The following is an 8,887-nucleotide window of genomic DNA, read 5'->3' as shown; positions in this document are numbered from 1 at the left end:
TTCTCTGTGTCCAGCTGCCAATTCACCAGAAATGCAGAGAACAGAGGAACATGCTGAATTGCACCAGGAGTGTACAATTAGCAAAATTCAGACTACAGGAAACTCTGCAGGTTACACAGCCCAGGTACTTTGACAAATTTGTTGTAAAGAATGAAGGGAATGGAGAGTGTGGCCAACACACCCTAACCGACCCCCAGTGGGTCCTGCCCTTGTGTAATTCCTTCCTCTTGAGTGAGTGCAGGAACGGTGAGTTGCTCCTGGCCCACAGAGTAGGGCATATGTGATGGGATGTGACTCACCTGCTGTTTTTTTATAGATTTCACCTTAACCAACTGTGGGGAGAGACGCTACTGCTAGTCTTGAAGAAGCAAACAGCCATGCCATGATCAGCTTATGGGGAGGGCCATGCAGCAGGGAACTGTGGATGGCTTCTAGGACTCTGGGACCTGAGGGTAGCCTCCAACCAACAGCCAGCAAACATCTGGCTGTCATCAGTCATCCAACCACAAGGAAATTCATTCTGCCAACAACCTGAATGGGTTTGGAAGTGGATTCTTCCCCTCGTGAAACCTCCAGATGAGAATGCAGCCCAGGTAACAGGTTAATTTCAGCCTATAAGCTCCTGAGCAGAGGATCTAGCTAAGTTGTGCCATAGCCTTTTGACCCATGGAAGCTGTGAGATGACAATTGTGGTTTTTTTGTTTTTGTTTTTGTTTTTTTAAATTCAAACAGGGTCTTGCTCTTTTGCCCAGGCTGGTCTCCAACTCCCGGGCTCAAGTGATCCTCCCACACAGATCCCACAAAGTGCTGGGATTACAGGCATGCTCTGCCTTGTGAATTTCAAAAACTTTATTTGAATGAGTTTTTTGTTTGTTTGTTTGTTTGTTTTGAAACAGAGTCTCTCTCTGTTGCCCAGGTTGGAGTGCAATGGCGCGATCTTGGCTCGCCGCAACCTATGCCTCCTAGGTTCAAGCGATTCTCCTGCCTCAGCTTCCTGAGCAGCTGGGATTACAGGTATGTGCCCCACACCCAGATACTTTTCGTATTTTTAGTAGAGCCTGTTGGCCAGGCTGTCTCCAACTCCTGACCTCAGGTGATCCACCCGCCTCGGCCTCCCAGAGTGCTGGGATTACAGTTGTAAGCCACTTCGCCCAGCCTGAACTAGTTTTTAAGTTAGAAAAAAATTGCAAGCATAGTAGAGTTTCCTTGCATCTTTCAACCTGCTTGCTTAGTATTAATATCTAATATCTTATGTAACCAAAAATAGTTTCCTTGTATCTTTCAACCTGCTTGCTTAGTATTAATATCTAATATCTTATGTAACCAAAAATAGGAAATTAATATTAGTACATTATTATTATTATTATTTGAGACAGAGTCTTGCTCTGTCGCCCAGGCTAGAGTGCAGTGGTGTGATCTCAGCTCGCTGCAACCTACGCCTTCCGAGTTCAAGTGATTTTCTTGCCTCAGCCTCCTGAGTAGCTGGAATTACAGACGTGTGCCACCACGCCAGGCTCATTTTTGTATTTTTAGTAGAGACAGGGTTTCACTGTATTGGCCAGGCTGGTCTTGAACCCCTGACCTCCTGATCTGCCTGCCTCGGCCTCCCAAAGTGCTGGGATTACAGGTATGAGCCACCATGCCGGGCCAATATTATTATTATTATTGAAACAGGATCTCGCTCTGTCGCCGAGGCTGGAGTGCAGTAGCACGATCTCAGCCCACTGCAACCTCTACCTCTCAGGCTGAAGCCATCCTCCCATCTCAGCCTCCTGAGTAGCTGGGATTACAGGCATGTGCCACCATGCCCAGATAATTTTTATATTTTTTGTAGAGATGGGCCCTCTCTATGTTGCCCAGGCTGGTATTGAATTCCTGGGTTCAAGCAATCCTCCTGCCTCAGCTTCCCAAAGTGCTGGGATCAGAGGCATGAACCACCTCTACCGTCCTCAATATTATTTTTATTTTCAAGGCAGGGCTGCTCCGTCGCCCAGGCTGGAGTGCACTGGTATGATCTTGGCTCATTGCAACCTCAACCTTGTGGGCTCAAGCAATTCTCTCACCTCAGATTCTCAGGGAGCTGGGACTACAAGCACACGCCATCATGCCTGGCTAGTTGTTTTTTTCTATTTTTTTCTAAAAAAGACAGGGTTTCACCATGTTGCTCAGATTGGTCTTGTACTCCTGGACTGTAGCGATCTTCTCCCCTCATCCTCCCAAAGTGTTGGGATTATAGGCATAAGCCACTGCTCCTGGCCAACAATATGATTAATTAAACCGTAGGACTTGAATTTCATGAATTTTTTACTAATGTCCCTTTTTGGTTCCAGGATGTGATCTGGAATCCCATTTTGCATTTAGTTATTATTCCTCATTAGTCTCCTTCAATTGTAAATCTTCCTTTGTTTCTTATGACACTTAGCAAGCTTTGGGGTTTTGTTTGTTTGTTGTTTTGTTTTGAGCAAGCCAAAATCATTTCATGATTTCTTAAAAAGAACAAAGTTGGAAAGCTTATACCACCTGATTTCAAGACGTTCTGTAAAGTTAGTGTTAAGAAACTGTGCTATTCGGCCAGGCTCTGTGGCTCACGCCTGTAATCCCAGCACTTTGAGAGACCAAGGCAGGTGGATCACAAGTTCAGGAGTTTGAGACCAGCCTGGCCAACATGGTGAAACTCCGTCTCTACTAAAAATACAGAAATTAGCTGGGTGGTGGCACGTACCTGTAATCCCAGCTACTCAGGAGGCCGAGGCCAAGAATCGTTTGAACCTGGGAGGCGGAGGTTGCGGCAAGCAAAGATCACACCATTGCATTCCAGCCTGGCCAACAGGAGCGAAACTCCATCTCAAAAAAAAAAAAAGAAACTGTGCTATTCATGTAAGGATAAGGATAGATCTGTAAATCGATGGAACAGAAAAGAGAGTACAAGAAGTAGATTCACAAATTCATGGTCTGTGGTCTATTGATTTTCAACAAAGGTGCCAAGGTAATTCGATGTGGTAATTCAATGTCTTTTCAACAAATGATGCTGGAAGAACTAGGTATCCTTTTTTTTATTTCTTTTTCTTTTTTTGAGACAGAGTTTTGCTCTTATTGCCCAGGCTGGAGTGCAGTGGCATGATGTCGGCTCGCTGCAACTTCCACCTCCCGGGTTCAAGTGATTCTCCTGCCTCAGCTTCCCAAGTAGCTGGGATTATAGGCATGCTCCACCACGCCCGGCTAATTTTTTTTTTTTTTTTTTTAGCCAAAGTCTCACTCTGTTGCCCAGGCTGGAATGCAGTGGTGCAGTTTTGGCTCACTGCAACCTCCACCTCCTGGGTTCAAGCGATTCTCCTGCCTCAGCCTCCCAAGTAACTGGAATTACAGGTGTGTGCCACCACGCCTGGCTAATTTTTGTATTTTTAGTAGAGGCGGGGTTTCACCATGTTGACCGGGCTGGTCTCGAACTCCGGACGATCCGCCCTCCTCGACTTCCCAAAGGGCTGGGATTATAGGCGTGAGCCATCCCGCCAGCCTAGATATCCGTTTGAAACAAAAAGCATCTTGAGCTGGGCATGGTGGACAGCACTATGTGGGAGGCTGAGGCCTGCAGAATTCTTGCACTTAGAAGTTTGAGACCATCGTTGGGCAACATAGCAACACCCCATTTCGAAAAAAAAAACAATCTTGATTCTTATCTCATACCATAAACAAAATTTAATTTGAAATGAATTGTGGCGTAAAAGTCAAAACTAAGGAATTTCTAAAGGAAAACAGAGGAGAAAGTCCTTGTAACCTTGGGGTAGGCAAAGATTTCTTAGGACTTGGAAAGCATGGATCATTACAAAAAAAAAAAAAAAAAAGCCGGGCGCGTGGCTCACGCCTGTAATCCCAGCACTTTGGGAGGCCGAGGCGGGCAGATCACGAGGTCAGGAGATGGAGACCACAGTGAAACCCCGTCTTTACTAAAAATACAAAAAAACTAACCGGGCGTGGTGGCGGGCGCCTGTAGTCCCAGCTATTCGGGAGGCTGAGGCAGGAGAATGGCGGGAACCCGGGAGGCGGAGCTTGCAGTGAGCCGAGATCGCACCACTGCACTCCAGCCTGGGCAACAGAGCTAGACTCTGTCTCAAAAAAAAAAAAAAAAAAAAAAAAATTAGCCGAGGCAACACAGAGACTCTGTCTCTACCAAAAATTTTAAAAATTAGCCAGGTATGGTGGTACATGCCCATAGTCCCAGCCACTCAGGAGGCTGAGGTGGGAGGATCACTTGAGCCCCAGGAATTTGAGGCTGCAGTGAGCTGTGATTTTGCCACTGCCTGGGCAACAGAGTGAGACCCTATCTCAAAAAAAAAAAATTATAATAATAAAAAATAATAAATTTGGCCAGGCACAGTGGCTCACACCTGTAATCCCAGTGCTTTGAGAGGCCAAGGCAGGCGGATCACAAGGTCAGGAGTTTGAGACCAGCCTGACCAACATGGTGAAACCCCATCTATACTAAAAATATAAAAATTAGCCGGGCATGGTTGTGCGTGCCTGTAATCCCAGCTACTCAGGAAGGTGAGGCAGGAGAATCGCTTGAACCCGGGAGATGGAGGTTGCAGTGAGCCGAGATCACACCATTGTACTCCAGCCTGGGTCACAGAGTGAGACTCCATCTCAAATAATAATAATAATAATAATAGATTAGACTTCGTCAAAATGTAAAACCCTGGTCTTCAAAAGACACTGTCAAGAAGATGAAAAGCCACAACGTAACAGAAAATATTCATAATACATATATCCGAAAAAAGAATGGATATCCAGATTATATAAATAACTCCTACACTCAACAAAAAGACAAATGACCCAGTTTTTAAAATGGACAAACGACTGAAAAGTAGGCTGGGCGCAGTGGCTCACACCTGTAATCCCAACACTTTGGGAGGCCGAGGTTGTTGGATTGCTTGAGCCCAGGAGTTCAAGACCAGCCTGGGCAATGTGGCAAAACCCTTTCTCTACAAAAAATACAAAAATAGCAGAGTGTGGTGGTATGCACCTGTAGACCCAGCCACTTAGGGGGCTGAGGCAGGAAGATTGCTTGAGCCCAGGAGGTCGAGGCTGCAGTGAGCTGTGTTCATGCCACTGCACTCCAGCATGGGTGACACAGTGAGCCCCTGTTTCAGGAAATAGAATGACAGAAAGAGAGGAGGAGAAGAGAGGGAGAGGGAGACAGGGAGAGAGGGAGAGAGAGAATGAGAGAGAGAGAGAGAGAGACTTAAACATGATTAAGATGGTACATTTTATTTTTATTTTATTTATTTATTTTTTATTTTATTTTATTTTTGAGATAGAGTCTCACTCTGTTGCCCAGGCTGGAGTGCAGTTGTGCAATCTTGGCTCACTGCAAGCTCCGCCTCCCAGGTGCACGCCATTCTCCTGCCTCAGCCTCCCTAGTAGCTGGGACTAACTACAGGTGCCTGCCACTACGCCCTGCTAATTTTTTTTTTTTTTTTTTTTGTATTTTTAGTAGAGATGGGATTTCACCATGTTAGCCAGGATGGTCTGGACCTCCTGATCTTGTGATCTGCCAGCCTCAGCCTCCCAAAGTGTGGGGATTACAGGCGTGAGCCACCGCGCCTGGCCTTTATTTATTTATTTATTTATTTGAGACAGATTCTTGTTCTGTCGCCCTGGCTGGAGTGCAGTGGTGCGATCTCAGCTCACTGCAATCTCTGCCTCCCGGGTTCAAGCAATTCTCCTGCCTCAGCTTCCCGAGTACGTGGGATTACAGGTGCATGCCACCACTCTGGGATAATTTTGTATTTTTAGTAGAGATGGGGTTTCACTATGTTGGCCAGGCTGGTCTTGACCTCTTGACCTCAGGTGATCCGCCTGCCTCGGCCTCCCAAAGTGCTGGATTACAGGCGTGAGCCATCGCGCCCTGGGGCTCTTATATATTCCTGGTGAGAATGTACAATGGCACAGTGTGGTGTCATTTTACATATATATATTAATATGTATGGCTTCCTCCATGGTTCCTGGTTTGTAACTCCCATAGTCCTTGTTACAGTCTTTTGTTATAATGATGGGTGCTGTAGGCCAGGCCCGGTGGCTCATGCCTGTAATCCCAGCACTTTGGGAGGCTGAGGCAGGTGGATCATGAGGTCAGGAGTTCAAGACCAGCCTGGCCAACATGGTGAAACCCCATCTCTACTAAAAATATAAAAATTAGCCAGGCGTGGTGGCAGGCATCTGTAATCTCAGCTACTCAGGAGGCTGAGGCAGAGAATTGCTTGAACCCAGGAGGCGGAGGTTGCAGTGAGCTGAGATCGCACCTCTGCACTCCAGCCTGGGTGACAGAGCAAGACTCTGTCTTGATAAAGATATGTATAAAAAATAATAATGCTGGGTGCTGTGGGCCTCAGAAGCAGGCCTCATGAAACAGAATCTCTTTGATTTTTTCTTGCCCTTCTTTCACCTGCCCCATGGCAGAACTCTAATCTTCCTCCATCTTTCTGATTGTGGGACACAGGACTCTAATTCCAGAGAGGGTCCCGCTCCATACCCTGGAGACCTTCATTTCAACAAGGTTGTCTATAAAAACCCAAGAGGACAGGGTTCAGAGAGCTCCTCGATAGCTGAACACATAAAGATTCCTGGAAGGTGCTGCATCTGCGGAGGGCCTAGAAGCTCAGTGCACCTTCCCCCAGTACCTCACCCTACACATCTCTGTCTGGAGTTGGTTCCTTCTGGTGGGTTCTTGGTCTCCCTCACTTCAAGAATGAAGCTGCGGACCTTCGCAGTGAGTGTTACAGCTCTTACAGGTGGCACGGACCCAAAGAGTGAGCAGTAGCAAGATTCATTGTGAAGAGCGAAAGAATAAAGCTTCCACAGTGTGACAGTGTGGAAGGGGACCCAAGCAGGTTGCTGCTGCTGGCAGGGGGGAAGGCGAGGGGGGTGGCCAGCTTCTGTTCCCTTATTTGTCCCCACCCATGTCCTGCTCATTGGTCCATTTTACAGAGTGATTGGTCCATTTTACAGAGTGCTGATGGGTGCGTTTACAATCCTTTAGTTAAACACAGAGCGCTGATTGGTGTGTTTTTGCAGCATGCTGATTAGTGCATTTACAATCCTTTAGCTAGGCACAGAGCACTGATTGGTGCATTTTTACAAAGTGCTGATTGGAGCATTTACAATTCTCTAGCTAGACACAGAGCGCTGACTGGTGTGTTTACAATCCTCTAGCTAGACAGAAAAGTTCTCCAAGTCCCCACTCAACCCAGGAAGTGCAGCTGGCTTCACCTCTCATATTCACTGGTATCTTTTGTAATAGCCTTTGTAATGTTACTGGAAAATTAGACCCTGTAAAGTATTTTAAAGAGGTGTATCCTTAGCCAATATGATTGTTCCCCATGGCCTGGGGAAAGTGAGAAAGTGTACCCAAGGTGGTCACGTTAGTGTAGATTTATACATTTTAGGGAGAGAGGAATTGTAGGTAAAATCATAAATCAATACATGGAAGGTGCACATTGGCTCAGCCAAAAGAGGTAGGACATCTTGAAGGAGAGATGAGTTTACAGGTCAGTGTGTCTAGAATTGGTTCCTTCCTGTGGGTTCTTGGTCTCGCTGACTTCATAAATGAAGTTGCAGACCTCGGTGGTGAGTGTTACAGCTCTTACAGGTGGCATGGACCCAAAGATTCAGCAGCAGCAAAATTTATTGTGAAGAGCGAAAGAACAAAGCTTCCACAGCACAGAAGGGGACCCAAGCAGGTTGCCCCTCCTGTGGGGTATGGGGGCTGGTTTGGAGGGGCAGGGGCAGGGCAGCTTTTATTCCCTTATTTGTCCCCACCCATGTCCTACTGATTGGTCCATTTTGCAGCATGCTGATTGGTCCATTTTACAGAGCACAGATTGGTCGATTTTACAGTGTGCTGATTGGCACATTTTACAAACCTCTAGCTAGCCACAGAGCGCTGATTGGTGCGTTTTACAATCCTAGCTACAGAGTGCTGATTGGTGCGTTTTACAATCCTCTTGTAAGACAGAAAAGTTCTCCAAGTCTGCACTCCACCCAGGAAGTCCAGCTGGCTTCACCTTTCATTAGGTGGATTCAAATAGTTTTCTGATTGGCAGTTGGTTGAAAGAATTAAAGCTTTGTCTAAAGACTTGAAGTTAGCAGAAGGAAATGACTGAGTTCAGATAAGGGGGGTGTGGAGGCCAAAGTTTTTTTTTTTTTTTTTTTAAATACGGAGTCTCACCGTTGCCCAGGCTAGAGTGCAGTGGGATAATCTTGATTCACTGCAACTTCCGCCTCCCAGGTTCACCCCATTCTCCTGCCTCAGCCTCCTGTTCACCTGGGATTACAAGCATGTGCCACCACACCTGGCTAATTTTTGTATTTTTAGGAGAGACATGGTTTCGCCATGTTGGCCAGGCTGGTCTCAAACTCCTGACCTCAGGTGATCCGCCCACCTTGGCCTCCCAAAGTGCTGAGATTTACAGGTGTGAGCCACCATGCCAGGCCCAAACTTCTTGTTATATCGATGATGCCTCATAGGTAGCCCATTTCAGAAAGAATAGATGGTAAATCTCTTTTAAGAACTTAAATGTGTCAGGTTCTAATTTAATCTCTCATAGGTCCCAGAAAGGCCTAGAAAGGAAAGCCTGGCTTTATTAATGGAGATTCTCTACAGATGCAAATTTCCCTCACAAAAGATGGCTTTGCAGAACTATTTCAAAATATGTCAGTGAAATACATTTTGGGGTGAAATATTGTTGTTTCCTTTAGGGTCGCTGTTTGTCCCATGATGCTATACCAGAGTAAGGTTGTAGTTTGGTATCCTATTGCCCCGAAGAGTCTGTTCTGCCAGTATTAAGTCTTACTTCTCTATTTTCATGTTAATGCTGGTCAGTTGTACCTA

This window comes from Trachypithecus francoisi, unplaced genomic scaffold (genome assembly GCF_009764315.1).
Source record: "Trachypithecus francoisi isolate TF-2019V2 unplaced genomic scaffold, Tfra_2.0 Lachesis_group10, whole genome shotgun sequence".
NCBI classification, from domain to species: Eukaryota; Metazoa; Chordata; class Mammalia; order Primates; family Cercopithecidae; genus Trachypithecus; species Trachypithecus francoisi.
Note: the sequence above shows the minus strand (reverse complement) of the source record.